The following is a 27,296-nucleotide window of genomic DNA, read 5'->3' on the forward strand; positions in this document are numbered from 1 at the left end:
GTTTAGCTTCTAAGGGTACAATGGTTAATTTGCATATATTCAGCAGTGGTGCTCTGGGAGACATCTCAAGCTCACTCCAACCTGAATTATCGCAAATTCTTTCTGTTTTAGGAAAGCAAATTTTTGTTTTTCTATTTAATTATGCTGCTGGTGGTAAAATACTAAATATCTCCGCTTCCTTACATCCTACACTCCTCAAATTTTCAGGGTAGGGAGGGGACCCCCTGAATGACCTCTGTGCTAAATTGCAGCCCCTGAGACCCGCTGGTTCCCGAGATAGGTTTCTCTAATCTATCTCCTGAACCAGCGGGGCTCGGGGGCTGCAATTTGGCATATAGGTCGTTCTGGGGGTCCCCTCCCTACCCTGAAAATTTGAGGAGTGTAGGATGTGTGTAAGCGGAGATATTTCGTATTTTACCACCAGCAGCATAATTAACTTCACACTGAGCATGCGTGCTACTCATCTGGTCCATCTCTATCCGGGAGGCGGGGCCAGTATGACGTCAGCTGGAAATCGCAGCTGATAGGTTGGCATCCCCGCACTGTGTGCTGCGCTGGTGGTACGGCCTCCCTGCCTCTCGCAGCGCTGATAGGTTTTCTGACGTCAGCGCACATTTACATATTAAGAGTTAAGTTCCCCATCAGGTCCGCTGAGACTTGCGGATAGGGGATTGGTCGCCATAGGCGGTAGTAAATGTGATTGGCTGATTCTCCATGTTGTTGCAGTATATAAAGCAGATGTTTGTGATTTATTCCAGACACTGACATGTACTTGAGAATGGAGGAAGCTTCCTCCGAAATGTTGTATCCATCTATGTCAACGTGTCTTTTTTAGCAACAGATGGTGCCGGTCTTCATGCTTCTATAAACTTCCTCTTAGAAGCATTGAAAGCGTACCAGTAACCTTCCTCCAGCTTCAGGATAGCATACTGCTAAGGCTGTTGCCTTTCATGTAGGATTTGAGCCTTTGACCAGTGATCCTGGCTCAAGCCAGTTGGTAAAACAGTAAGGAGTATTTGGGCAAGGCTTCCTAATGATCCTGGTCGCCTGTGGAACGTAATCTAAGTGGCTGCAGCCCTGAAGCGCTTTGAGTCCCGCCAGGAGAAAAGCAAGATATACATGTTCTTGCGTCTTTCCTGCAGCCTCATTAGTCCCCGCCAGAGCTCCAGGCTCACTGCTGTCACATGACAGAGAGCATGGTGTTCGACCGCGAGTTACGGCACCGCCGGGGAGGCTCAAGGACTGAAGCCGGAGTAAGCAGAGGTGGCTATGGCTTCCAACGCACGCTCTACATTGGGGAATGGGGGGAGGGGGTCCCACGTTGTTCTACAGACCACCACTAGATGCCAGGATCCCCTGGAAGCTCGTGGCTGCACTCCTGTATGTAAGTGGGGGCAGCCACACTGCGCAGGCGCAGGACCGTTTGCACCTGCGTGTTAGCAAGCAGCTGCTGCGGAACTGTAGATACAAAATAAACACATTGTTTCACTTACCTGGGGCTTCCCCAAGCCCCCAGCAGCCGTCCGGTCCTGTGCCGCTCCTCGACGAGCCTCTGTTCTCTTGCCGCCACCTACTTTTTAATTTCGCCGCCGGGCCACTGTGCCTGCACGGCTCTGGCCACGCGTATCCTTTCTCAGTGTACCCCGCTATTGCAGAGGGGAACGCAAAGAAAGGATATGCTTGGAAGGGCTGCGCTGGCCTCAACTTACAAGTCGAGGTACGGGACGTAGCGGCGGCGGGGGGACGAAGGCTCGTGGAGACTCGGCGTGGGACAGGACAGCTGCTGGGGGCTTAGGGAAGCCCCAGGTAAGTGAAACAATGTGTCTATTTTATATCTACAGTTGGATCAAGCCCAGTTGGATCCATGCTACTGTGCATGTGCTAAGCTCTCTGTGCCCTTGTTGACGAGCTTTGGGGGGGGGGTCTCAGCGCTGGAACGGCGAGGTAGAGGGTGATGGGGGAAGCCTAACCAGAGATTTCCCTTTATTGAGGTAAGTATAAGTATCCATATTGGGCTCTTTTTTCGCTACAGGCTTCCTTTAGGCCCTTTTACACTTGCCGAGCAAGTGTGTGCTGCTAAAAAATGTTAGTGCGCTGCCGATGAACTGGGCGCAGGGAGACCTAAATGACAGCTCACTCTGCTGTCACTCAAATTCCCGGCACCATTAAAAAATCCCCAGCAGCATAGCAACTTGGAGGGAGGAGTAATTGAGGGTCCACGGATCGCCGTAACCCAGACTTACCCTTCTGCACCCCGCACAATGTAACATTTCTGCTGTGGCGGTGCCTAGTTTCTGAGTTGAGCGATATGCGCTGAAACCACCTGCTTCACCCTGTTTTAATGCATGGTAACGCAACGGCAAGGCAATAGGGCCTAGCACACTTACAGCAGCAAGTAGCGCTGCACTGGAAGTGGCTGTTCAGCCAATGAGCCACTGCAAGATCAACCGCACGTTGCCGTCAGACTTCCATGGTGGCGGAAGTATTATATGTCAATGGGCAACGCAGGAAAATGAAATATGTTGGTGGCGCGCGTGCACGGAACGTCGGGAATACGATGGGGAAACCCGAGAATCCCAATGACATACTTCCTGTCCAGCGGGGAGTACGTCACACGGTGAGGGGCGTGCGGGGGAGGGGTTTTTGCCCTATGCATATGACCCTGTCGGTGTACTCTGCATTAGTGTTTTGTGCGTTTCAAAATGCTCCGCCCTGATGTAAAACCGGCCTTAAAGGAGAACTGTAGTGAGAGGTATATGGAGGCTGCCATATTTATTTCCTTTTAAGCAATACCAGTTGCCTGGCAGCCCTGCTGAGCTATTTGGCTGAAGTAGTGGCTGAATCACACCAGAAACAAGCATGCAGCTAATCTTGTCATATCTGTCAAAATTGTCAGAAACACCTGATCTGCTGCATGCTTGTTCAGGGGCTATGGCTGAAAGTATCAGAGGGAGAGGGTCAGCAGAACTGCCAGGCAACTGGTATAGCTTAAATGGAAATAAATAGGGCAGCCTCCATATACCTCTCTCTACAGTTCTCCTTTAAAGATAGAGAAAAATGAATTTCAGGTGTCTACACTACAGACTAGACAATCTACTCGATAAATAGTGCTTGTATTTAGCTATCATTGGGCTGCACAGGAACAGGATAATAATTATTTTGAATCCAGTCCCAGGCTATTGAGTCAGCAGAGGCGTAGAGAGGAGCGGGACGCAATGGAAACGTCAGTGGACTTGGCATTATACTCGTCATTATTATTATTACGCATTTAGAGGACGATGACTGATTACACTGAATGACTCATGTCACTAACTGTTCCTTTAGAGCAGATCGTAATATAATGTTGTTAGGGATAAATTTGTCTCTTTGTCGAAGCTGCCCATACTGCAGGCCGATTCCCGTCCAATTTCAGTATGAAATCTTCAGGGAATTGGCTGAGCCCACCGCGTCCGCACCGCCGCTGTCCCCCTAATGTATAAATGTGCCCCCCCCTGTGTGCATTTATATGTTGCCTGTCCTGTAGCACAGGGGCGAAACTAGAAGTCCCCGGGCCCCCCTGCAAAAATTTGAAGCCCCCCCCAGGGCCCGCTCAGGGACGTGTTTTTTTTTTGGGGGGGGGGGGGGCAGGAGGTGTCGCAGCATGAGGGGAAGGCTTTGTACATCGGCGGGGAGGGGGGACAGTCCTCCCCCCCCCGCACCTCGGGCTTCCCCCTCTGCGCTCCCCTCCTGCAACTATCGCAAGGGCTTCACATTAGTTCCTATTTTACCAGGGGCCACAGCATCTTCCCCTATTGTTACGCCAGTGCTGTAGCAGCCTCTGCGCAGTGTCCATCCATCTCTCCGGGGTCTAACAGCCACATACATGCTGCCAGTGTGAATGGCTGTTAGAACCCGGAGAGATGGACGGACACCAGGCAGAGGCTGCTACAGGACAGGTAATGTATAAATACACACAAGGGGGGCACATTTATACATTAGGGGGCAGTTTCGTCATTTCGTTGCTTGTTCTGATATCAGCCGCCGTACCGCCGCACACTCCACCAACCAACTTCGGCCTGACATCTTGCAGAATGCGTGATCGACAATGCTCAGGGGAAAGGACCATTGGCTCTCCTCTGCCACCTCTAGACCTCCTCTACACTACCAGAATGAAAACAAGGGCCGACAGTATCTCCCAAGACCCATCCCACCCAGGTTGCCGCTTCCTTAAGCTCCTCCCATCGGGCCGACGCTACAGGACCACCCGCCCAAGGACGAACAGGCGTAGAAACACCTTTTTTCCCCAAGCAGCCCTCCTGTTGAACTCCTGCCTCTCGTCGGTACGCCAATCGCTCAGGTCAAATAAGCCAATTAGCCTGGACAAGGCACACTGGAACCTGGGCCAGTAAATAACCCAGCTATTAACCTGGTGCTCTTCTTGGCAGAGCTCTACTCAAGGTGCTGGTTCTTTCAATGAACTTACTTTATCCCTGTGCAGCACAATATCCAAACCCGGAGGATTTCTGTTCATGAGCCGACCGCATATTGTACTGCATAGACCGCTAAAAATGTGTAGGTACTGCCTGTCTTGCTTGTATTATTGCTATTGTCTACGAATGTCTCGCTTATTTATGTTATTGAACCACAACCAATTCCGGGTTCGACTTCGATCGCACTTGGCGAAATAAAGATTCTGACAATGCGATCAATTTCCGTCCCGACATTGGTCGCTTTGTCAGTCGGGCATGCACTTGGAGGCATGGATTTTCATCCAATTCGATTATAATAATAATAATAATAATATAATATTGGCCACCTTAAGCTTTTCAACACAAAAAAAGTCTGTGGGACGCCATGAAAATCCTATTTAGGTTTAGGACTATACAAGGGTGTGTATCTGATGATCAAAGGATGAACTTCAGGAACCAAAAAAGAAAAAAGACAGAAACCAGGAAAGCCAATGTAATGTAGTATTCCAAAGAATGGGATAGCTGCTATGCCATGCACTGAGGAGGGCCAATAGTCTGAAACAGGCTGTCTGCAATGTGGGGTTGGTGTGGCTCTGTAAAAGTTAAAGCTATAGGTTTACTATACACCAGCAGTTCTAGATGCAAGCCTGGCTTTAGGGACATAAAGAGATAATTTGCATATTCAGTAGTGGTGCATTGTGGGTAACCACAGATGTTCACTTATAGCTGAATTATTGTAAATTCCTTCTGTTTTAAGAAGACAAAGCACACTAAGCATTGCTTGTAAGTAGGAGGGCTTTCCGGTCTCTTTTAGTTCCCTATACTCTCCTAGTGGTTTTAGGTCACCCTGAGCTGCTTGAGAATTCTGCTGCTACTGCTATAAATGCTAATTACAAGTCCACCACAGTAAGAGGCATGGGTAGACTTCCGGCACCATCAGGTATGCAGGGATCTTCTTCGTAGTGTGGTAGAAAACAATAAAACACACTTTTTTGACCTGAAGAAGCGGGTAAAGCCTGCAAAATGCGTTGTCCAATAAGTGCCCCAGAAATTCAATATTCCTAAAGCCCCATCTACACCGTACAATTTTTTGTCTGATTCAATTCATTGATTAGATTCAATTCGACATGTCCGATCGGGATTCAATTCGATTCAGTTTGCCATTGCAAAACAATAGCAAATTGAATTGAATCGAATCCCAATCAGACATGTCGGATTGAATCGAATCAATGAATCGAATTGGACAAAAAATTGTATGGTGTAGATAGGACTTTACTTTTCTTCCTCTATTGAGGTGAGATTGTTTATTTCACACTGCTTACAATTGCTTAGAGTGCCTCCTCCCACTTATTTGAAGACTATGGATAAATTCTCATCAGAACTTAGAACTTCCTCTCTGCAACAGCATAATAACCTTTAAAGAGAACCTGAGGTGGGCAAGATGGGAGGGGGGGGGGGGGGGGGGGGGCGGGGGCAGATGAGACACAGAGGCATGTTCTCTGCCTCATGACATGGCTCTGTGTCCCCACACCACCGCTCTCTGCCCCCCCCCCCCCCCACCGCCGCGCTATAGCCCCCGAGATTAGTGACAGTATTTGTCGCCATCTCGGAGGTAAACATTTGGGAGAGGGATTCCCTGTTTAAAACGGCCCTTCCAGGGACATTCCTACAGGGTTTCCTGAGCTGCCATCTCTCCCCCTGGCCGCGCCCCCTGCTGCTCCCCCGCCTCCCTGCACGCTGTCAGAGACACACAGTCTCTCCGTGCAGCGAAGTGAAAGTGGGCCATTGCGGCCCACAGGAGCGTAGAGGAGTGGCGATTTTTGCAGCTACCTGATCTGCTCAGCCCCGCAGATCAGGTAACCTCCCTTTCTTTTTCTTTTTTTGAGCCCACCTCGGGCTCTCTTTAAAGAAAAACATTTCTGTGTTACAGCTGATACAAATCCTGCAATACATTTGCAGTCTATCTACATAGGGTTGACATCCCGTGTTTACCAATTAGCTGCTCTGCCAAGGCAGCCAGCTGACACAGCGGAGGGATCAAATTAAAAAGACTCTGTAACAAAATTTTGAGTCTTATTTCTTCTATCCTATAAGTTCCTATGCCTGTTCTAATGTGGTCTGTCTTACTGCAGCCTTTCCTAACTGCACTGTCTCTGTAATAAATCTTATCTCCTTTCCTCTGTCGTGTCTGTCGGGCTGAGGCTGGAAAGTGTGGAATGTGCAGCACTGCTTGTCATTGGCAGAAGCTTTACACACCCTCTCCAGGCTCTGCATGAGTCACACAGTGAGCTGTTCTCAGCGTATCACATGCTGGTTAGCAGCCATGTCTTTTGTTTGTAAATACTGCCTAAAACTGGCAATTACAAGCCAGGATTGCAGCAGGGAGTGGCAGAAACAGCACAGAGGGGCACAGGAGAACATAATGAATAGAATGGTATGATTTTTATTGTAAGAATTTTAGAGTACAGATTCTCTTTAAAGTGGTGATAAGTCACAGATGAGGGGGGAATAATTACACTGGCTAAACTCTCTAAATACATACAGGGTGGATTTATCTCTGTTTTCCTATTGTGCTGTGCAAGTTCATGTCCGCTTTAATCATGCAACCACCTGTGCACAGAGACTCGGACATGTTAGATAAATGTGGCCATGCTGAAAAGCTGAGTTGTTTGGCATATTGTGGATGCTGCCTTGCTGAAGTTGAGTCTTTGCAAAGCCTTAGCATTAATAAAGATGAAGACGAAATGTAATCGGCATTTGTATGTGAAAAGGAGCATAAGCATGGCTCAGACCATCGTGGTACAGAGGAAGAATTTTATAAATCTGGAAATGCCAGGCTAAACAGGTAGCTTTTCAGTCTGGATTTGAATAGCTCCAGGGATGGTGCTGTCTTTACTGGGTGTGGTAGGGAGTTCCAAAGAGTAGGGGCAGCATGACAGAAGGCTCTATCTCCAGATTTTTTGAGGTGCACTCTGGGAGTGACCAAGTTTATAGAACTTGCTGATCTGATGTTGTGAGAGGTGTGGTGCAGCTTCAGCAAGTCCTTCATGTATCCAGGGCCCAGATTGTGCAGTGATTGGAATGTTATTTAGTCAGTGTTTGCCCATTGTAAAATCTCTCCTCACGCTGAATTATATTCTAAAATTTATCACAGGTGGCAACGACTTTAGTCCTGTCAGGTACAGCTCTGTGGAATGTTTGTTTCTAAGAATTCCGAAAACAGTGAAAATAATACCTGGTCTCCGAGAACGCTCTGGGAGGAGATTTCCACATAGATAAACAGCCTAGGCTAAGCATCACTGGGAGGGCGAGGTTACTGTACATACCAATATGCAGCAATCTATAGGAAGTTTTTCTGATGCTGCAGCCGGGATAGTTACAGATAATTACTGTAAAATTCAGTGATAAGTGAAAATGTCGATATTCGTTTCGCAATAATGTTCGTGAAAATAATTTATAATTCGACTTTTGAGAAAAAATGCCTTAGAAAATCATTTTGTGATATGATTTTTCGTGTTTTTAGTAATGTTTTGCTTTAAAAAAAAGGTGTGTTTTTTTGCATTTTCTTTGCTATTTTTAACTTTAGAAGGAAATTTGCTTTTAACTCATAATGGCAATTTAGGTAAAAAGTCTGGCAATTTTGGTGAATATTTTGGCAATTTTCGGATTTACATTCACATTGCAAAAATACAATCTATTTTGGCAAATATAATTTCAAAGTTGAATGTGAAATTCGCGAAGCAACAATTTACTGCATTCTACTATATGTCACTACAGGGCCTCTTCAAACTCAATTGATGACACGCAGTGTTTGCAGTAGCAGATATAGGGGTTAATTTAAAAAGATTACTTATTTTTCACCTTAACTGTAAGGAGTGCTAATGCATGAGATAAACAAATAAGGAGAGATAATTCATGAGATAAATAGATAAAGAGAGCTAAACCATGAGTTATGTCAAATAAAGAGAGCTAAACCATGAGTTATGTCAAATAAGGAGAGCTAAAACATGAGTTATGTCAAATAAGGAGAGCTAAACCACGAGTTATGTTAAATAAGGAGAGCTGAACCATGAGTTATGTCAAATAAGGAGAGCTAAACCATGAGTTATGTCAAATAAGGAGAGCTAAACCATGAGTTATGTCAAATAAGGAGAGCTAAACCATGAGTTATGTCAAATAAGGAGAGCTAAGCCATGAGTTATGTCAAATAAGGAGAGCTAAGCCATGAGTTATGTCAAATAAGGAGAGCTAAGCCATGAGTTATGTCAAATAAGGAGAGCTAAGCCATGAGTTATGTCAAATAAGGAGAGCTAAGCCATGAGTTATGTCAAATAAGGAGAGCTAAGCCATGAGTTATGTCAAAGAGTGCAAAACCATGAGTTATGTCAAATAAGGAGAGCTAAACCATGAGTTAAGTTAGATAAGGAGAGATAAATTGTGAGTTAATAAATAAGGTGAGATAATTTAACAGAAAGGCTTTGTGTATCAGGCCCATACTGTTTTCAGCAATAACAGGCAATTAATTGCAATAACTGATATGCCTCTCAATATATAAGAAAAGCATTGAAAAGTTAATTTATCTCAGTGATTTAATTCAAAAAGTAAAACTAATGTATTATCTAGATTCATTACAAAACAAAACAATTAATTTCAAGGATTTATTTCTCTTCATTTTGCTGATTATGACCTACAGGTATTGACACCCCAACATTCAGTATCTCAGAAAATTATATTAGGACTTACGTTGGCCTACTGAATAGGATGTCCATGCACTGAACACTTGGATGTCTCCTTTTGCATGAATGACTGCATCGATGTGGTGTGGCATGGAGACTATCAGCCTATGGCACTACTGAGGTGTTATGGAGGGCCCTGGTTGCTTTGATCGAAGCCTTCAGGTTGTCTTCATGTTTGGGTCCAGTGGAGTCTCTGTGGGGGGTTAGATCAGGGGAGTTTGCTGGCCAGCCAAGCACAGTAATCCCATGGTCATTAAACCAGGTACTAGTGCTTTAGGCAGTGTGATCAGGTGCCAAATCCTTCTGGAATATGAAATCAACTTCTCCATAAAGCTGGTCAGCAGAGGGAAGCACGCAGTTCTCGAACTCTTCCTGGTAGACGGCTGTGCTGACTCTGGACTTGATAAAACAAAGTGGACCAACACCAGCAGGTCACATGGTTCCCCAAATCATCACGGACTGCGGAAACTTCACACTTGAGCTCGAGCAACGTGTATTCTGTGCCTCCGTACGCTTCCTCCAGACTCCTGGACCTTGATTTCCAAATGAAATGCAAAATGAACATTTGTCTGGAAAGAGGACTTTGGACCATCCAGCAACGTTCCAGTCCTCTTTTTCCTTAGCCCAGGTAAGACGCTTCTGGCGTTGTCCCTGGTTCAGGAGTGACATAAAGAATGTGACAGTTGTAGTCCAGATATGTTTGTGTACTTATTCCAGCCGCAGTCCGCTCTCTGTGGGTCTCTCCCAAATTCTTGAGTGGGCTATGTGACGCAATCCTCTCAATGCTGCATCTATCCCTTTTCCTGCCACTGTTCCCTTCCTCTCAACTTGCAATTAATATACTGAGATACAGCCCTTTACCCTCAATGTGGAGGATGTCAACGACAGTCTACTTGAAGTTGACAGCTGTCAACACAACAGTCTTCCCCATGGTTGTGTGACCTACTGAATTTTAAGGCAGATTGGCCTGTTTATTGAGATACCACAGTGCAGACTGTCAATGTCTGCACTGTGGTATCTCAATAAACAGGCCAATCTGCCTTAAAATTCAGGTGGAGACCCAGTTTTTTCTATTTGTAGGACGACGTTGCCCTGTGGTGGATGAGGGTTGTGACTGGTTGACTCCCTGGTGCTGCAAATATAGGGTTGTAGTGTTGAGCTATCTACATTGTTGTTGTGTGACGTACTGACCCAGACTGAGAGACCATTCAAAGTCTCCTTTGCAGGTGTTTTGGGTTAATTAGCTGTGTGAAATGAGACACAATGGCCTATATCAGTGGTCCTCAAACTAAGGCCCGTGGGCCGAATGTGGCCCCCTGAGGCTTTTTTACCGGCCCTCCACACATAAAATGTATTACTTATAGATGCGGTCAGCTACATCTTTAAATATTGGTAGAATAGCAGTGCTGGCACCACCCATCCGCATCCAATCAAATTCCACATCAGGTGACACTGCTGTCCAATTGGACTGCAGGTTGTCACCTGGGTATGCTTCACTGTCTGGCCCGCAAAGACTTCTACATCATTTTATGTATACTCCGGCCCCCCAGCAGTCTGAAGTATATTGACCCGGCCCTCGTCCCAAAACCTTTGAGGACCCCTGGCCTATATCAAATTCACATTTTCTAATAAGTTTTCTCCTAGGTGATGTTTTCATAACTTGTAAATAAAATACATTTTTAATCACCAGCAAGTAAGAAAATACTCAAAATAATTTTTATAGTAGTTTTTCAACTACTTTTTGTTACTTTTTCAATTCCAGAATGCTGAAAACTTATTTTAATACAAAAGGAAAAATTATCTCCTTGGAGAAAACTCAGGAGAAAAAGTTAATTGCATATGAGCCCTTATCAATAAAATACCTTTAAAGGAGTCATCAGGCAACCCCCCCCCCCAGCTCTACTTACCCGGGGCTTCCTCCAACCCCTTGAAGCTAACATGTCCCACACCGCTCAGCCGCCGGCCCGGGGACGACGCCGGTGCAGAGGCCGACCTCCTCTAGTGTGCCTGCGCAGTACACTGCGGACAATGCGGACTTGATTGATATCGCCGATAGCGCAGGCGCAGTAGAGGAGGTCAGCCTCTGCACATGACGTGGACCTCCTTGCCGGCAGCTGAGTGCGGAACTTCAGTGTGGGATATGTCGGCTGTAAGGGGCTGGAGGACGCCCCGGGTAAGTAGATCAGGGTTTTTTTTACCTGACGACTCCTTTAAGCTACCAGCAAGAAAGAAAATACTTAATTGTGATAGTAATTTTTCACCTACATTTTGACACTTCTTTAATTGTGAAGTGATTTTTAACAGAAGATAAAAAATGTATCTTCTAAGGAAGAAGAGAAAAAAAAAGTTATTTTAAAGAGAAAATGGAAAATTATCTCCTAGGAGAAAACTTAGGTGAAAAAGTGAATTGAATTGGCACACACATACTACACTACCTGGAATAACATATAGGATACTTTTTATCCCCATAACCAAAAAGTGGGTGGAGACAAATACACATTTCACAGGGGAAATGTAAACTGCAGCCATTCTTACACTGATAATGGTAGGGTTCTCAAACTTTGCACAGCTGGTCAGTGTGTGACCGGGATTCATATTCAGAAAAGTGGGTGGAGCCTACAAAAGCCAATCAAAATTCACTTATTGATTTTCAAGGGGTATATTTAATTGCTGCCATTCTTGCACTGTTAACCACTTTGTCCTCCTTAGTTACATATAGTTACATAGTTATTTTGGTTGAAAAAAAGACATGCGTCCATCGAGTTCAACCAGTACAAAGTACAACTCCAGGCTGCTCCCTCACATATCCCTGTTGATCCAGAGGAAGGCGAAATAACCCTTACAAGGCATGGTCCAATTGGCCCCAAAAGGGAAAAATTCCTTCCCGACTCCAGATGGCAAGCAGATAAAATCCCTGGATCAACATCATTAGGCCTTACCTAGTAATTGTAGCCATGGATGTCATTCAACCCAAGGAAAGCATATAAGCCCCCTTTAAATGCAGGTATAGAGTTTGCCATAACTACTTCCTGTGGCAATGCATTCCACATCTTAATCACTCTCACTGTAAAGAACCCTTTCCTAAATAAGTGGCTAAAACGTTTTTCCTCCATGCGCAGATCATGTCCTCTAGTCCTTGGAGAAGGCCTAGGGACAAAAAGCTCATCCGCCGAGCTATTATATTGCCCTCTGATGTATTTATACATGTTAATTAGATCTCCTCTAAGGCGTCTTTTCTCTAGACTAAATAAACCCAGTTTATCTAACCTTTCTGGGTAAGTGAGACCTTCCATCCCACGTATCAATTTTGTTGCTCGTCTCTGCACCTGCTCTAAAACTGAAATATTTTTTTTGTAATGTGGTGCCCAGAACTGAATTCCATATTCCAGATGTGGCCTTACTAGAGAGTTAAACAGGGGCAATATTATGCTCGCATCTCAAGTTTTTATTTCCCTTTTAATGCATCCCAAAATTTTGTTAGCTTTAGCTGCAGCGGCTTGGCATTGAGTACGATTATTTAACTTGTTGTCGATGAGTACTCCTAAGTCCTTCTCCAAGTTTGATGTCCCCAACTGTCTCCCATTTATTTTGTATGGTGCTAGACCATTGGTACGACCAAAATGCATGACTTTACATTTTTCAACATTGAATTTCATCTGCCATTTATGTGCCCATATAGCCATCCTATCCAGATCCTGTTGCAATATGACACTATCTTCCTGAGAGTTGATGATTCTGCACAATTTTGTATCATCTGCAAAAATAGCAACATTGCTCACTACTGCATCCACTAGGTCCATAATAAATAAATTGAAGAGCACTGGACCCAGTACAGACCCCTGTGGGACCCCACTGCTAACAGTCTCCCATTTTGAGTATGATCCATTGACCACAACTCTTTGTTTCTGTCCATTAGCCAGTTCCCTATCCAAGCACACAGACTCTTCTCCAGTCCTTGCATCCTCAACTTTTGCACCAGACTTTTGTGGGGAACAGTGTCGAAGGCCTTAGCAAAGTCCAAGTATATCACATCTACAGCATCCTTGACGTCTAAAAACATCGAGGACAGGCGAGCTCCCGCGCGCTTCCGCGGCCGATCGTGCGCGTGCACGCGCACTCTCGGCTGCGGATTCGGTAGCCCAGGAATCAATGTATCGGGCTATGGTGCCCGATCACTGATTCCTCTACCCCGCTGAAAAAGCAACAGCTTCTCTCGGAAGCTACGCTTTTTCTGAAGCTATGTCCCTTAAAGTGTACCTTAAGTGTCCCAAAAAAATGAGTTTTACTCACCTGGGGCTTACCTTAGCCCCCTGCAGCTGATCGGTGCCCACGACGAGTCGCTCTGATGCTCCGGGTCCCGCTGGCGGCCACTTCCGGTTTCGCCGTCAGGACCCGTCAGGCTGGGGAACGCGGCTGATACTACGCGTTCCCAGCCAAAATAGCACCCCTATGCGGCCATATGTCCGCATAGGCACCCGTATGCGGACATATGGCCGCATAGGGGTGCTATTTTGGCTGGGAACGCGTAGTATCAGCCGCGTTCCCCAGCCTGACGGGTCCTGACGGCGAAACCGGAAGTGGCCGCCAGCGGGACCCGGAGCATCAGAGCGACTCGTCGTGGGTATCGATCAGCTGCAGGGGGCTGAGGTAAGCCCCAGGTGAGTAAAACTCATTTTTTTTGGGACACTTAAGGTTCACTTTAAGCGTACATTGTACGCTTAGAGTGACGTCATGTAAACAAAATCAAGATTGCCATCTTGTGGCCAAAAAGTAAAACTACAAGTAAAAGTAAAAAAACATTACAATACACAAATATTTCCCCAAATAAAACACTATTTATATCCCACCCTCCCAAAAATGCCCACATAAAATGTTTAACCAGCTGAGCGGTCTGGACGAGCTCAGCTCGTCCAACACCGCCAGCGGCTGCCGCTCAGGCCCTGCTGGGCCGATTTTAACGAAATAAAAAGCAGCACACGCAGCCGGCACTTTGCCAGCCGCGTGTGCTGCCTGATCGCCGCCGCTCTGCGGCGATTCGCCGCGAGCAGCGGCGAAAGAGGGCCCCCCTGGCCGCCTGAGCCCAGCGTAGCCGGAACAAAAAGTTCCGGCCAGCGCTAAGGGCTGGATCGGAGGCGGCTGACGTCAGGACGTCGGCTGACGTCGATGACGTCACTCCGCTCGTCGCTATGGCGACGATATAAGCGAAACAAGGAAGGCCGCTCATTGCGGCCTTCCTTGTTTATTCTGGGCGCCGGAGGCGATCGGAAGATCGCCTCCGGAGCGCCCTCTAGTGGGCTTTCATGCAGCCAACTTTCAGTTGGCTGCATGAAATAGTTTTTTTTTTATTTAAAAAAAACCCTCCCGCAGCCACCCTGGCGATTTAATCAGAACGCCAGGGTGGTTAATAAAAAAAAAACAAAAAAACAAAAACATTACTATAAAAAAAAACCACATAAATATTTACCTAAGGGTCTAAACTTTTTAAATATCTATGTAAAGATGAAATATTTCTCTCTCTTTTTTTTTTTATAAGCTTGTAAATAGTGATGGATGCAAAACGGAAAAAAATGCTCTTTTATTTCCAAATAAAATATTGGCGCGATACATTGTGATAGGGACATAATTTAAACGGTGAAATAACCATGACAAATGGGCAAATACAATACGTGGGTTTTAATTATGGAGGCATGTATTATTTTAAAACTATAATGGCCGAAAACTGACAAATAATGAATTTTTTCATTTTTTTTTCTTATTCTTACTGTTAAAATTTACATTTACAGTAAGGTAGCTCTTAGCAAAATGTACCCCCCAAAGAAAGCCTAATTGGTGGCGGAAAAAACAAGATATAGATCAGTTCATTGTGATAAGTAGTGATAAAGTTATAGGCTAATGAATGGGAGGTGAACATTGCTCGGATGCATAAGGTGAAAACGACTGAAAGCTTAAAGAGACTCCGTAACAAAAATTGCATCCTGTTTTTTATCATCCTACAAGTTCAAAAAGCTATTCTAATGTGTTCTGGCTTACTGCAGCACGTTCTACTATCACCATCTCTGTAATAAATCAATGTATCTTTCCCCTGTCAGACTTGTCAGCCTGTGTCTGGAAGGCTGCCAAGTTCTTCAGTGTTGTGGTTCTGCTATGAACTCCCCCTTCCAGGCCCCTGTATGCACACTGCCTGTGTGTTATTTAGGATTAGAGCAGCTTCTCTCTTCTCTCTTATCTTTTACAAGCTGGATAAATCGTCCTCTGAGCTGGCTGGGCTTTCACATACTGAAGAATTACAGACAAGGGCAAAGCTGTTTGCAGGAAGAAAAGAGCAGCCTGAAACTTCAGTGCATGAGAACAGAGGGAAAGAAACACACAAATGATCTCTTGAGATTCAAAAGGAAGGCTGTATACAGCCTGCTTGTGTATGGATGTATTTTCTATGTGTGGACATACTGTACATCAACCTACTTCCTGCTTTGGTGGCCATTTTGTTTGTTTATAAACAAACTTTTTAAAACTGTTTTTAACCACTTTTAATGCGGCGGGGAGCGGCGAAATTGTTTCAGAGGGTAATAGGAGATGTCCCCTTATGCACTGGAATGTTTACTTTTGTGCGATTTTAACAATACAGATTCTCTTTAAGTGGTTAATGGCACAAACCTCAGATCTGGTACAGTTGGTCATTGGGTGACTGGGGTTCAAATTCAAAAAAGGGGGTGGAGCCACAAACAGCTAATCAGATTTTGTTTCATTTCAATGCAAATTCTTGATGCTAAAGACCACAAAGCTCACAAACTAGGTCATTGAGTAATTGAGTAATTGTGTGTTAGGGTTAGAAAAAGTGGGCGCAGCCAACACCAGCCAAACACATACCCGGGCAACGCCGGATCATCAGCTAGTTCCTGAAATAATGTAATTTTTTAATGATATTCATATTTATTGAGAAACGCTGTACTTTTTTGAGTACATCCTAGAGTTCTCCTTTAACCAGAATCAAAATATATATGTTTTATTTTCTCACTTAGATCGCCCAGATCAACATTTCGATCCACATTTTATGTCTAATTTCTTGAGGCGCCACAAGTTTAGGTAAGTTTACAATTCAGATCTGAGCATGCTGGCCGACAACCTATCAGATGGGGTTTCTAGAAATGCTTTTTGGAGATTGGCTGTAAAGGGAACTTGAAGTGAGAGAAATATGGAGGCTGCCATCTCCATTCTCTAATGAGCAATGCCTGTTCCCTGGCTTCTGTGCTGATCTCTAATACTACAAGTCACCGGCCCAGAATGAGCATGCAGATCAGATTTGGTGTGACTCCTCTGACCGCATGCTTGTTACAGGTGTGCGACTGAAAAACACCTCAAGCCAAAATCTCAGCATGACAGCCAGGCAACCGGCATTGTCTATAAGGACATGAAGTTAGCAGACTCCATTTTCCTCTCACTTCAGTTTCCCTTTAATTAAAGTAAATGTGTAACAGCTTTTAATCAGTTTAAAATAATGAGATTTAAAAAAAACCCTTGTATATATAGTCCTAAATAGTGATAGGCACACATTTCACATAATCATAATTTTGCATCGTAATTCGCAATTGTTATGCAAAATCGTAATGTGAAATTTCAAGTAAATTCATAATTAATTTAATTTGTAAATTTTGCAATTTTGCGTAATTTCATGCCAAATGTAGCTGTTAATAGCAAACCCCCCATATATGCTATCATCATTAAAATTGCTATGTATGTTAAGGGGAATAGTGAGGACAATTTTTCAAAAGGATCTTATAGTTTTTGAGAAAATTGATTTTAATGTTTAAAAACCATTTTCCTTAGTATCTTTAACCACTTTCGCCTCCTGGACGTACTAGCTACGTCCAGGAGGCCATGTGCGCTCCCGCGGCCGAACGCGCACGTGCACGTGTGCTCCCGACCGCTGATCATTAGCCCAGGAATCAATGAATCGGGCTATGGTACCCGATCACTGATTCCTCTCCCCTGCAGAACAAGCGACAGCTTCTCTCGGAAGCTTCGCTTTTTCTGACTCCAACGTCCCCCTACGTCGCTCTAAGCGTACATATTACACTTAGAGTGAGGTCATGTAAACAAACTCATGGCTGCCATCTTGTGGCCAAAAAGTAAATCTTCAACTAAATGTGGAAAAAAAAAATTAACACATATTTACAAAAAAAATAATTACTGTTTACATCCCACCCTCCTAAAAATACCCAAATAAAATGTTTAATAATAAAAAAAAAACAAAACGTTACAATAAAAAAAAAAAAAATACGTAAATATTTACCTAAGGGTCTAAACTTTTTAAATATCAATGTAAAGATGAAATCTTTCTTTTTTTTTTTATTTTAATTATAGGCTTGTAAATAGTGATGGATGCAAAACGGAAAAAATGCACTTCTATTTCCAAACAAAATATTGTCGCCATACATTGTGATAGGGACATAATTTAAATGGTGTAATAACCGGGACCATTAGGCAAATACAATACGTGAGTTTTAATTATGGAAGCATATATTATTTTAAAACTATAATGGACGAAAACTGACAAATGAACTTTTTCAGTTTTTTTCTTATTCTTCGTGTTAAAATGCATTTACAGTAAAGTGGCTCTTAGCAAAATGTACCCCCCAAAGAAAGCCTAATTGGTGATGGAAAAAACACGATATAGATCAGTTCATTGTGATAAGTAGTGTTAAAGTTATAGGCTAATGAATGGGAGGTGAACATTGCTCGGATGCATAAAGTAATAACGACTGAAGGCTGAAGTGGTTAAAATCAATTTTCTCAAAAACTATCTTTTTGATAAATTATTTTTCTTGTCTTGTTCCCACCCTTCCCCTTAAACAAAGTAGCGATTTTGGTGATGATAAACATGTATGGGGGCTTTGCTTTTAACCGCTAAAGTCGGCACAAAATGACTGTGAGGATCCGCTTGGCTGCCTGCGCAGGCAGGCAGCCTTTTGACCACTGTTCAGGTCTGCATTCTGCAGGTCTCTGGAAGAGAGACCTTTTGTCAGTATTGCAGCTTGCTGCTGAGGAATTTGCATACACTCGTTATGCAAATCCCCTACGTGCTTCCTTTGATGCCTGGCAATATAAAGAGCTATGTTTCCCAGAGTCCTTTGCTGGTCATAAGGGTTAGTCCTGTGAAAACACTCCCAGAGTGTCAGCCTTGCTCATTGTTTGAAGATTAGTCTAGAGTAATTCCTGGGACTGCACTAGGCAGGTTCCCTAGTGCAGTTAGGATTGCATTTCTGTTTTGTTTGTCTGTTGCGATTGTCCTGTCCCAGCGGTGGTCGACTTGGAGTGTAGCTGGAGCAGCGGTTGCTACCAGCTATTTAATCTGATCTGTCTTGCCAGGATCGCACTCGCCTTGCGCTAGTGCTGTGGATCCGTCTGATCTCCATCTCTCTTTCTTCACTTGGATCGCACTCGCCTTGCGCTAGTGCTGTGGATCCTTCTGTTCTGTCTTCCTGGATCGCACTAGCCTCTTGCGCTAGTGCTGTGGATCCTATCTCTCGCTTATTCCTGTTTTCGTGTATCTATCTTGTCTGCTACGAACGCTTGCTGGAGGCTCGGTGAGGTAACCGTTAAGCAAGCGCTCGCGTCCTCTGTTTCATGTTTATACTAGCAGAAAAAAGAGAGTTGGCTCTTGGGTGCATGAACAGATTAAAAAAACCCTTTATTAATTAGAAAAACATCTATAAAAACATACAAAACATCATAATAGAAATATATAGGAACAGGTAGCTCAACCTGTTAGCTAGCTTGTGGAGTGCATGCATGCTTGCTCTGCCATACTAACTGCTGATACAATGAAGTGATACGTGCTGCCTGAATGACACTGATGCTCAACAAACATTATATCTCATTTGCTGTTGTCTTATCTGGCTATTTGCCTCATGTCAAGCACCTTTCATCATTTGCCCCTGCGAATGAGGGACACTAGGACTGCATGCATGCTTGCTTTGCCCTACTAACTGCTGATACAACGAAGTGATATGTGTTGTCTGAATGACACAGATGCCTTACAAACACCATACTCCATCTGCTGTTGTTTCATCCGGTCATTTGCTTTGCATCAAGTGCTCTCCGGACTAACCAATTCTGTTGCTGGCCACTAGAACCCATGCTGTTATAGATAACCTTCTGGTGCTTTTTTTGGGCCCTTTTGATTTTTTTGAGGACTGCAGCCTCAGTAAGTTCCTGAAAGCAATTGTCGGGGTTATTTGAGCTACCTGTTCCTATATATTTCTATTATGATGTTTTGTATGTTTTTATAGATGTTTTTCTAATTAATAAAGGGTTTTTTTAATCTTTTCATGCACCCAAGAGCCAACTCTCTTTTTTCTGCTAGTATATATATTTCGTTGGCAGGTTGCATGAAAATTGTGATTATGAATTCATAGACAAGTTTATGGAACTATTTTCTCCCCATGTGCACCAACTTTTCCCACATTTGAGCTATTTGACATGTTTCATGTTTGTCTGTCGGTGGTTAGTTAGGCGTGCTTGTCTCGGTTGTGCTTATCACGCGGAGACCGCGCATAAACGCGTGCACTGTTGCGAATGAGTGCGGTGTTCGCATTTAGTTAGCGTTTGTTGTTTTCCTTGTCTCCTTATTGTATTATTTGCTGTGCCTTTGCTACTCTCGTGCTCTGCCTTGCTGTAGCCTTGTGTCACCTCTGGCAATCGCATCTCTCGCGATTGCGTTCCTACTTCATATCTGCTGTTGTGTATGCACCGCCGCGAGTTGGCGACTGGTTTGGTGCACACACATACAATCTGTCCCTGTGTTCATTCTCTTCCGCAATCGCTTCTCTTCCGATTGCGTTCTCACTTGGTTTCTTCTGTTGTGTGTCCACCGTCGCAGGTTGGCGGCTAGATTGGTGGGCATACATACATTCCTCATCTGTGCTTATTCGGTCTTGTGCCGCTGTTAGCAACCTCCATCTCTGGCGATTGCCTTCTCACTTTGTCTTCATGGTTGTGTGTTCATCGTCGCAGGGTGGCGACTAGATTGGTGGACACACATACCCTCTGTCGCTTTGATCTCTCTCTTTCAGGGCTACATTGCCCTGCGTTTCTTCCCTTCGTGCAATTCCTGTCTGGCGTGTGTGGTAGGGCAGAGGAGCTGTTCCTCTGTACTCCACAGCTCCATCTGCCGACAGGAATTTCCCTCTACAGGTGCGTTGCACCTTTTGCTGGGTTCCCTCAAATTACACGCTTGTGGAGGATTTCTGCAGTGTCAGCGCACGTCTTGTGCGCTGATCACGGAGAGAATTCCACAATCGTTACAATGACACGAAAATTATGCAAAATTACAAATGGATTACACAAAATCAGTTGAATGTCCAAATCTTAATTATGCACGGTCATAATTGCGAAAATGAATGCAAAATTTTGCATGATGGTAATTGGTAGATTACAATGCTCACTAGTCCTACAGGTCTTTCCTGGAATCCCATAGCCTTATTTTGTATTTAAAGGTAAAAATCTATCTAGAGATACATTTTGAAGTTGTTATCTGTTCCATGTGTAAACTCAGATTTGCTTTAAAGGATACCCGAAGTGACATGTGACATGATGAGATAGACATGTGTATTTACAGTTCCTAGCACACAAATAACTATGCTGTGTTCCTTTTTTTTCTTTCTCTACCTGAAAGAGTTAAATATCAGGTATGTAAGTGGCTGACTCAGTTCTGACTCAGACAGGAAGTGACTACAGTGTGACCCTCACTGATAAGAAATTCCAACTACAAAACACTTTCCTAGCAGAAAATGGCTTTTGAGAGCAGGAAAGAGATAAAAAGTTCAATAGTTCATACACTTTAGCTCTGGCATACTTCGTGTCATTGTGCAAAAACAATAAAACAGTTAAAACTTAAAAAATAGATAAAATAAAACTGTGGAATATCTTAAAAAGTCATTTTTAAGTGAAGTAAGATAGATACAATCATTTATTTAATTAGTTTATTTTTCGCTTCGGGTGTCCTTTAACCACTTTGTCCTCCTTGACGTATAAACACGTCTAGGAGGACAGGCGCGCTCCCGCGGCCGATCACGCACGTGCACGCGCACTCCCGGCCTCGGATTCGGTAGCCCAGGAATCAATGTATCGGGCTATGGTGCCCGATCACTGATTCCTCTCCCCCGCTGAAAAAGCGACAGCTTCTCTCGGAAGCTTCGCTTTTTCTGAAGCTATGTCCCTCTAAGCGTACATTGTACGCTTAGAGTGACGTCATGTAAACAAAATCCAGATTGCCATCTTGTGGCCAAAAAGTAAAACTACAAGTAAAAGTAAAAAAACATTACAATACACAAATATTTCCCCAAATCAAACACTATTTATATCCCACCCTCCCAAAAATGCCCACATAAAATGTTTAATAAAAAAAACAAAAACATTACTATAAAAAAAACAAAACAAAAACACATAAATATTTACCTAAGGGTCTAAACTTTTTAAATATCTATGTAAAGATGAAATATTTCTCTCTATTTTTTTTTATAAGCTTGTAAATAGTGATGGATGCAAAACGAAAAAAATGCTCTTTTATTTCCAAATAAAATATTGTCGCGATACATTGTGATAGGGACATAATTTAAACGGTGAAATAACCGTGAAAAATGGGCAAATACAATACGTGGGTTTTAATTATGGAGGCATGCATTATTTTAAAACTATAATGGCCGAAAACTGACAAATAATGAATTTTTTCATTTTTTTTCTTATTCTTACTGTTAAAATGCATTTACAGTAAGGTAGCTCTTAGCAAAATGTACCCCCCAAAGAAAGCCTAATTGGTGGCGGAAAAAACAAGATATAGATCAGTTCATTGTGATAAGTAGTGATAAAGTTATAGGCTAATGAATGGGAGGTGAACATTTCTCGGATGCATAAAGTGAAAACGACTGAGAGCTTAAGTGATTAAACATGTTTTCTTTTTTTTTTTGCTTTCAAAGATTTTATTGAGGCAACAGAGAAATATTCCAGAATAGTGGAATACAACTTAAGTTTTCTAAACTTTTTAAATTCCTTCGTATCAGAAAAGTTTAAATATAGAGTACGTTGTTGATCTGCAGTTGCAGACCCAGAGCATGCTGGGATTACAGTGCTTCCTGTGGCCCTGATTTACTGCAGAGACCTCTAGGCATGTCCTGTAAATATAGCCTATAATGAAAACATTGCTTGCCCATGAGTGTTGAAAATTTGGCCTCCCCACTTGGGTCGCAAAAAAACATTGTTTATAGTTTACAGTTCTGGTTTTGTGCAGCATTTATAGTAAGAGAGACCCCGCCCCACCTCCTCTGAAAAAATGGTACCAGAAATGAATAAAACTGCACATGCTAGTTGTGTCTGGGGCTTCTTCCGTGCCCCCATAAATTCTGTGGAAATCCCCCCCCCCATCTTTGCCCCAGGTATGGCCGCCCACTTCATATATTTCAAACAATGGCATATTAGACTGCAATCACATGACTGAATTGAGTTTGTTTCCAGCTACCCCCACTATGTCCCAAAAGACTCAGATGAGGGCTGTAGTATTGAACCACATAATAAGTGATATAATAGATAGATAACTAATTGATATTAATAATAGATAATTAATTTAAAAAAAATAACAGAAAAAAACTTCAAAAACTCCTGCCCAGGTTTGCGGGATCACGAATGATTTTCCCACTGGAGATCAGGGCAGCCAACAGGGCAGGCAGTGCAACCAATACTGCCCTATGGGGCCGGTGCAGAGTCTGGGGCTGCCGCTTGAACAGTGACAGCGCCACATGCATACCTCCCAACTTTATGAGATAAGAAAGAGGGACACTTAAGCCAAACCCCTGCCACACCCCTAACCACGCCCACGACACACCCTTTTTCACACATACCATAAAGATTTCATAGGAAAAATATGTTTTATAATTCAAACCCCACTGGTCCTGTCTACCCTGCCTCATTTTCCTTCATATTAACATTTGAAAACAAGAAATATATCAGTTTAAAAGATGGGAATAAAGTCAATTAAACGCATTTGTCAATAGAATAATACATGTATTTACACAGATCTGTACATCAGTCCTGAAAGTTGGAAAAATGAGGAGGAAAGAGGGACAGAGGGACAGGGTTCCCAAAGAGGGACTGTCCCTCCAAAAGAGGGACAGTTGGGAGCTATGCCTGAACCCCAGCTGTGATAACATGGATCCTCCCTCCCCTCTTTGGGCCCCGCCCCCAGAACATGCTGCACAGCAGATTAGCGCATCTTGTGTGAAGTCTCAGCTGATTGCAGCAGGGGAGTCCTCCGCTCTCTGCTGCAGCCCTCCCATTCTTTAGCTCAGGCTCTGCCGTGGCCTTTCTGCACGGTGAGGGAACTCATAGGACATGCAGGAAGACCGGGGCGTAGATGGGAGGGCTGCAGGAGAGAGCAGAGACAAGAGGACCCCCACGGCAGACCCAGGTGAGGTCTCACCCGCTGAATCTGCTGGTCTGTGAGTTCTGGGGGAGCGAGAGCTCTGAAGGGGGGAAGGTGAACAAAACCTGGCTGGGTACCTGGGTATCACAGAGGATTTCGAGATGCAAGAATGCCTATATCTATCCATCCTAGATGCAGTTGGCTTTGCCGCCGGAGGTGTGTGTTTGGGGGGGTATTATCTCCTAAGTCCCTTCGGGATTATGTCATTCCAGAAAATAGCCCTGTGTTGATATACTGTACTAGGTACTTTTTGTCAAGGACTCTCAGCTAAGTTTGACCTAGCATCGTAATCTATCATGTGCTTAAAGAGGACCTGTAGTGAAAATAACATAATGAATAAAATTGCTTATTAATATTCATTTATAGAATATTTAGTCAGTGTTGCCCATTGTATAATCTTTCCTCTCCCTGATTTACATTCTGAATTTTATCACTGTTGGTGACATCTTTAGTTCTGCCAGGTGATCTATACGGAATGTTCATTACTGAGAGTTCTATGCACAGAGGGACACACTGCTTGCTTGGCAGTTGGAAAAAAACTTTTATTTCCCACAATGCAACGAGGTTCACAGACAGGAAACAGTCAGGACCATGGTCCTGACATCACACTGTGGGAGGGGTTTCACCACAATATCAGTCATACAGCACCCCCTGATGATCTATTTGAGAAAAGGTAAAGATTTCTCATAATAAATGGGATATCAGCTACTGATTGGGATGAAGGTCAGTCCTGGGTTACAGCTCCTCTTTAATTAGGCATTCTAGTGCTTTCAACCACGTTTTTGTTTACAGTGTTGGATTTTGATGCCATCATATATCGAGCTCTGCTACCTCACTGGAGTTTTATTGTTTATATTTTGTATTGTTGAGATCAATAAAACGTTGAAGATTAAATAAGATATAGGTAATTATACTGATATTCTTCTATAACCTTCCCTAAAAAAATAGAATTCAGTTCTATGAGCAGCCCGAGGCTGGTGGGGGAAGCTTATGCTGCATGAGGACAGCCCCTCCCACAGGCCCAGGGGTGAGAGTTACACCCCTGCCGATGGGCACAATACAGGCCATACTGAGCCAATAAATGGGAAGGGGGCGGGGAGAATATCAGTGATACTTGAGGAAGGTAGTTTAGAGTAAAAATAGTGAGGAGCCATGTTTATTTTGGGAGGTGCAGTTTTCCTTAAAGCGGACCTGAACTCAGAACTTCATCTCTGCTCTAAGAGATAAGCAACAGCATAATAACCTTTAAAGAAAAAACATTTCTTTGTTACAGCTTACAGAACTCTTGCAATACATTTTCAGAGTGTCTACTTTCTGCTTTAATGGAAGCAGAGAAAGGGTTAACATCCTGTGTTTACATATTAGCCGTGTCTGCTGAGGACTGCTGAATTTCTGTGCTGACACAGCTGAGAGATCAAATAACACTGGTGATTACTTGAAGATGAGGTGGGTATAAGACAAGCTCTTCTCTCTAAAAACACACAGGGTGGATTTCCCTCTGTTTTCCTTATGTCCTGTGCAAGAGTTCAGGTCCACTTTAAAGACCCCGTTCGGATCTGATTTAAAGAGGAACTGTCATGGAAATCTTAAAATTTAAAACACATACAAATAAGAAGTCCATTTCTTCCAGAGTAAAATGAGCCATAAATTACTTTTCTCCTATGTTGCTGTCACTTACAGCAGGTAGTAAAAATCTGACATTACCGACAGGTTTTGGACTAGCCCATCTTCTCATAGGGGAGTTCTCAGGGTTTTCTTTATTTTTAAAAGCACTTAGTGTATGGCAATTGCTCCGTCCAATTGCCAAAATAGTGTGCAGCGAGCAGGGAGGCTGGCCAGCATCATTGCATAAATATTTTACAGGGAATATCTTTATAAAGAATATATATATATATATATATATATATATATATATATATATATATATATATATATATATATATATATATATATATATATATATATATATATACATGCACCCCAATAAAGCGCCCCTCATAGCCAGATGTGTCCCTGAGTTCAGCGTTCCCCATTATAGCCATATGTGCCCCCAGTATTAAGTTATGGCCCTCAGGACCATCAGATGTGCCCTCCATTTTGAAATCCCCACCCCCTGTTACCCTGATGGGCCTCAATAAACATTTCAAACACTTAACCCCTCAGTGGCCAGATCAATAAAAAAGTGCCTCTGCAAGTAGAATATCTCACCTTACCTGGTTCCTGCGATCATCCTGCAGCTCCAGCCTCCATTCGCCGCGGTGCACACAGCCCTGTGATACCGAACAACCGGGTCCCGGCTTGATGACGTCATCAAGCCGGGACCCGGATAATATTCAGCGTCTCAGGGCTGAGTGAAGAGCGGTGAATGGAAGCTGGGGCTCAAGGATGATAGCAGGAACCAGGTAAGGTGAGATATTTTCCTTGCAGGGGCATTTTTTTAGCAATCTGACCATGGAGGTGGAGAGATGAAGGATCAGTGCTATTGGCTGCAGCGGTGATCGTTCATCCGCAGGGGGTCACTAATTGGCTACAAGGGATGTTCCCTTTCGCCAATTAACAATGCAGCTGACAGTGCCTGGGGGGTGCGCTCTGAAACGCACTCGATCGTGTGTAAAATGGTATATCTACGTCATCTTGGCTTGGAGGGTGCCACAGGTTATGTAGATATACTGTACCGGTGGAAAAAGTGGTTAAAATACATGTGTACAAAAAGTACATTTCTCCCGGATTAAAATGCACTGTAAATTACCTTTATCCTATGTTGCGGTCGCTCACAGTAGGCAGTGGAAATCTGACAGATCTGACAGGTTTTGGACTAGCCCATCTCCTTACAGGGGATTCTCAGGGATTTCCTTATTGTCATAATTTTTTTTGAAAAGCACTTACTGAATGCCAGCTTCTCAGTCCAACTGCCAAAATAGCTTGCTAATAATGAGTAGACAGGCTGGCCGACATTTTTGTATAGGCTCTTTCTTAGGATTGTTTTTGTAGAGAATAAGGGAGGTACTGAGAATCCCCCTTGAGTAGAAAATCTGTCAGATTATAACTACCTTTTGTAAGTGACAGCAACATAGTAATAAAAAGTACTTTATAGTGCATTTTAATCTGGGAGTAATGTACTAGCTAAAAGTATGTATTTATCATTTAGATGAATTTTAAGAAACATCAAAGGGGACCTGAACTCTTGCACAGGACAGAAGGGAAACAGAGAGAAGTGCACCCTGTGGGTATTTAGAAAGTTTAGCCTGTCTAATTCCCCCTCATCTGTGTCTAATCACAAGTTGTAATTTGATCTCTCTCCTGTGTCAGCTCCAGAATCTCCTCTGCCATGGCAGAACAGATAATTTGTAAACACGGGATGTTAACCCTACGTGTGCTTCCATGAAAGCAGGAAGTAGACACACTGCAGATTTCATTGCAGGATTTGTATCGGCTGTAACAGAGAAATGTTTTTTCTTAAAAGGTTATTGTGCTGTTGCTTATCTGCTGAAGTGAATTCCTGTCTCCTCGCTATCTCAGTACGGTCCCGATGTCACCCCACACAGGGCCGCTTCTGCAGCTCTACAGAAGAAAATGTTCATGTTGCAGACGCTGAATAGATTCTGCGATCTTCTGAAGGACAATTAATGACATGAATTA

General features: G+C 43.6%; 1 protein-coding gene across 5 annotated transcripts in view; it reads left to right on the forward strand.

The window, feature by feature from the left end:
• The window catches only part of MAG (myelin associated glycoprotein), a 203,641-nt gene that overhangs the window by 108,366 nt on the left and 67,979 nt on the right, over positions 1-27,296 (forward strand). For 3 of the 5 annotated variants that reach the window (XM_068243291.1, XM_068243290.1, XM_068243295.1), the window contains exon 2: positions 16,204-16,267. The exons of the other annotated variants lie outside the window; for them this stretch is intronic. The gene's annotated coding sequence lies outside the window, so the exon portion shown is untranslated. The remainder of the gene's footprint in view (positions 1-16,203; positions 16,268-27,296) is intronic. 5 annotated transcript variants of the gene reach the window in all.

The sequence above is a fragment of the Hyperolius riggenbachi genome, chromosome 6 (genome assembly GCF_040937935.1).
Source record: "Hyperolius riggenbachi isolate aHypRig1 chromosome 6, aHypRig1.pri, whole genome shotgun sequence".
In the NCBI taxonomy this organism is placed as follows: domain Eukaryota; kingdom Metazoa; phylum Chordata; class Amphibia; order Anura; family Hyperoliidae; genus Hyperolius; species Hyperolius riggenbachi.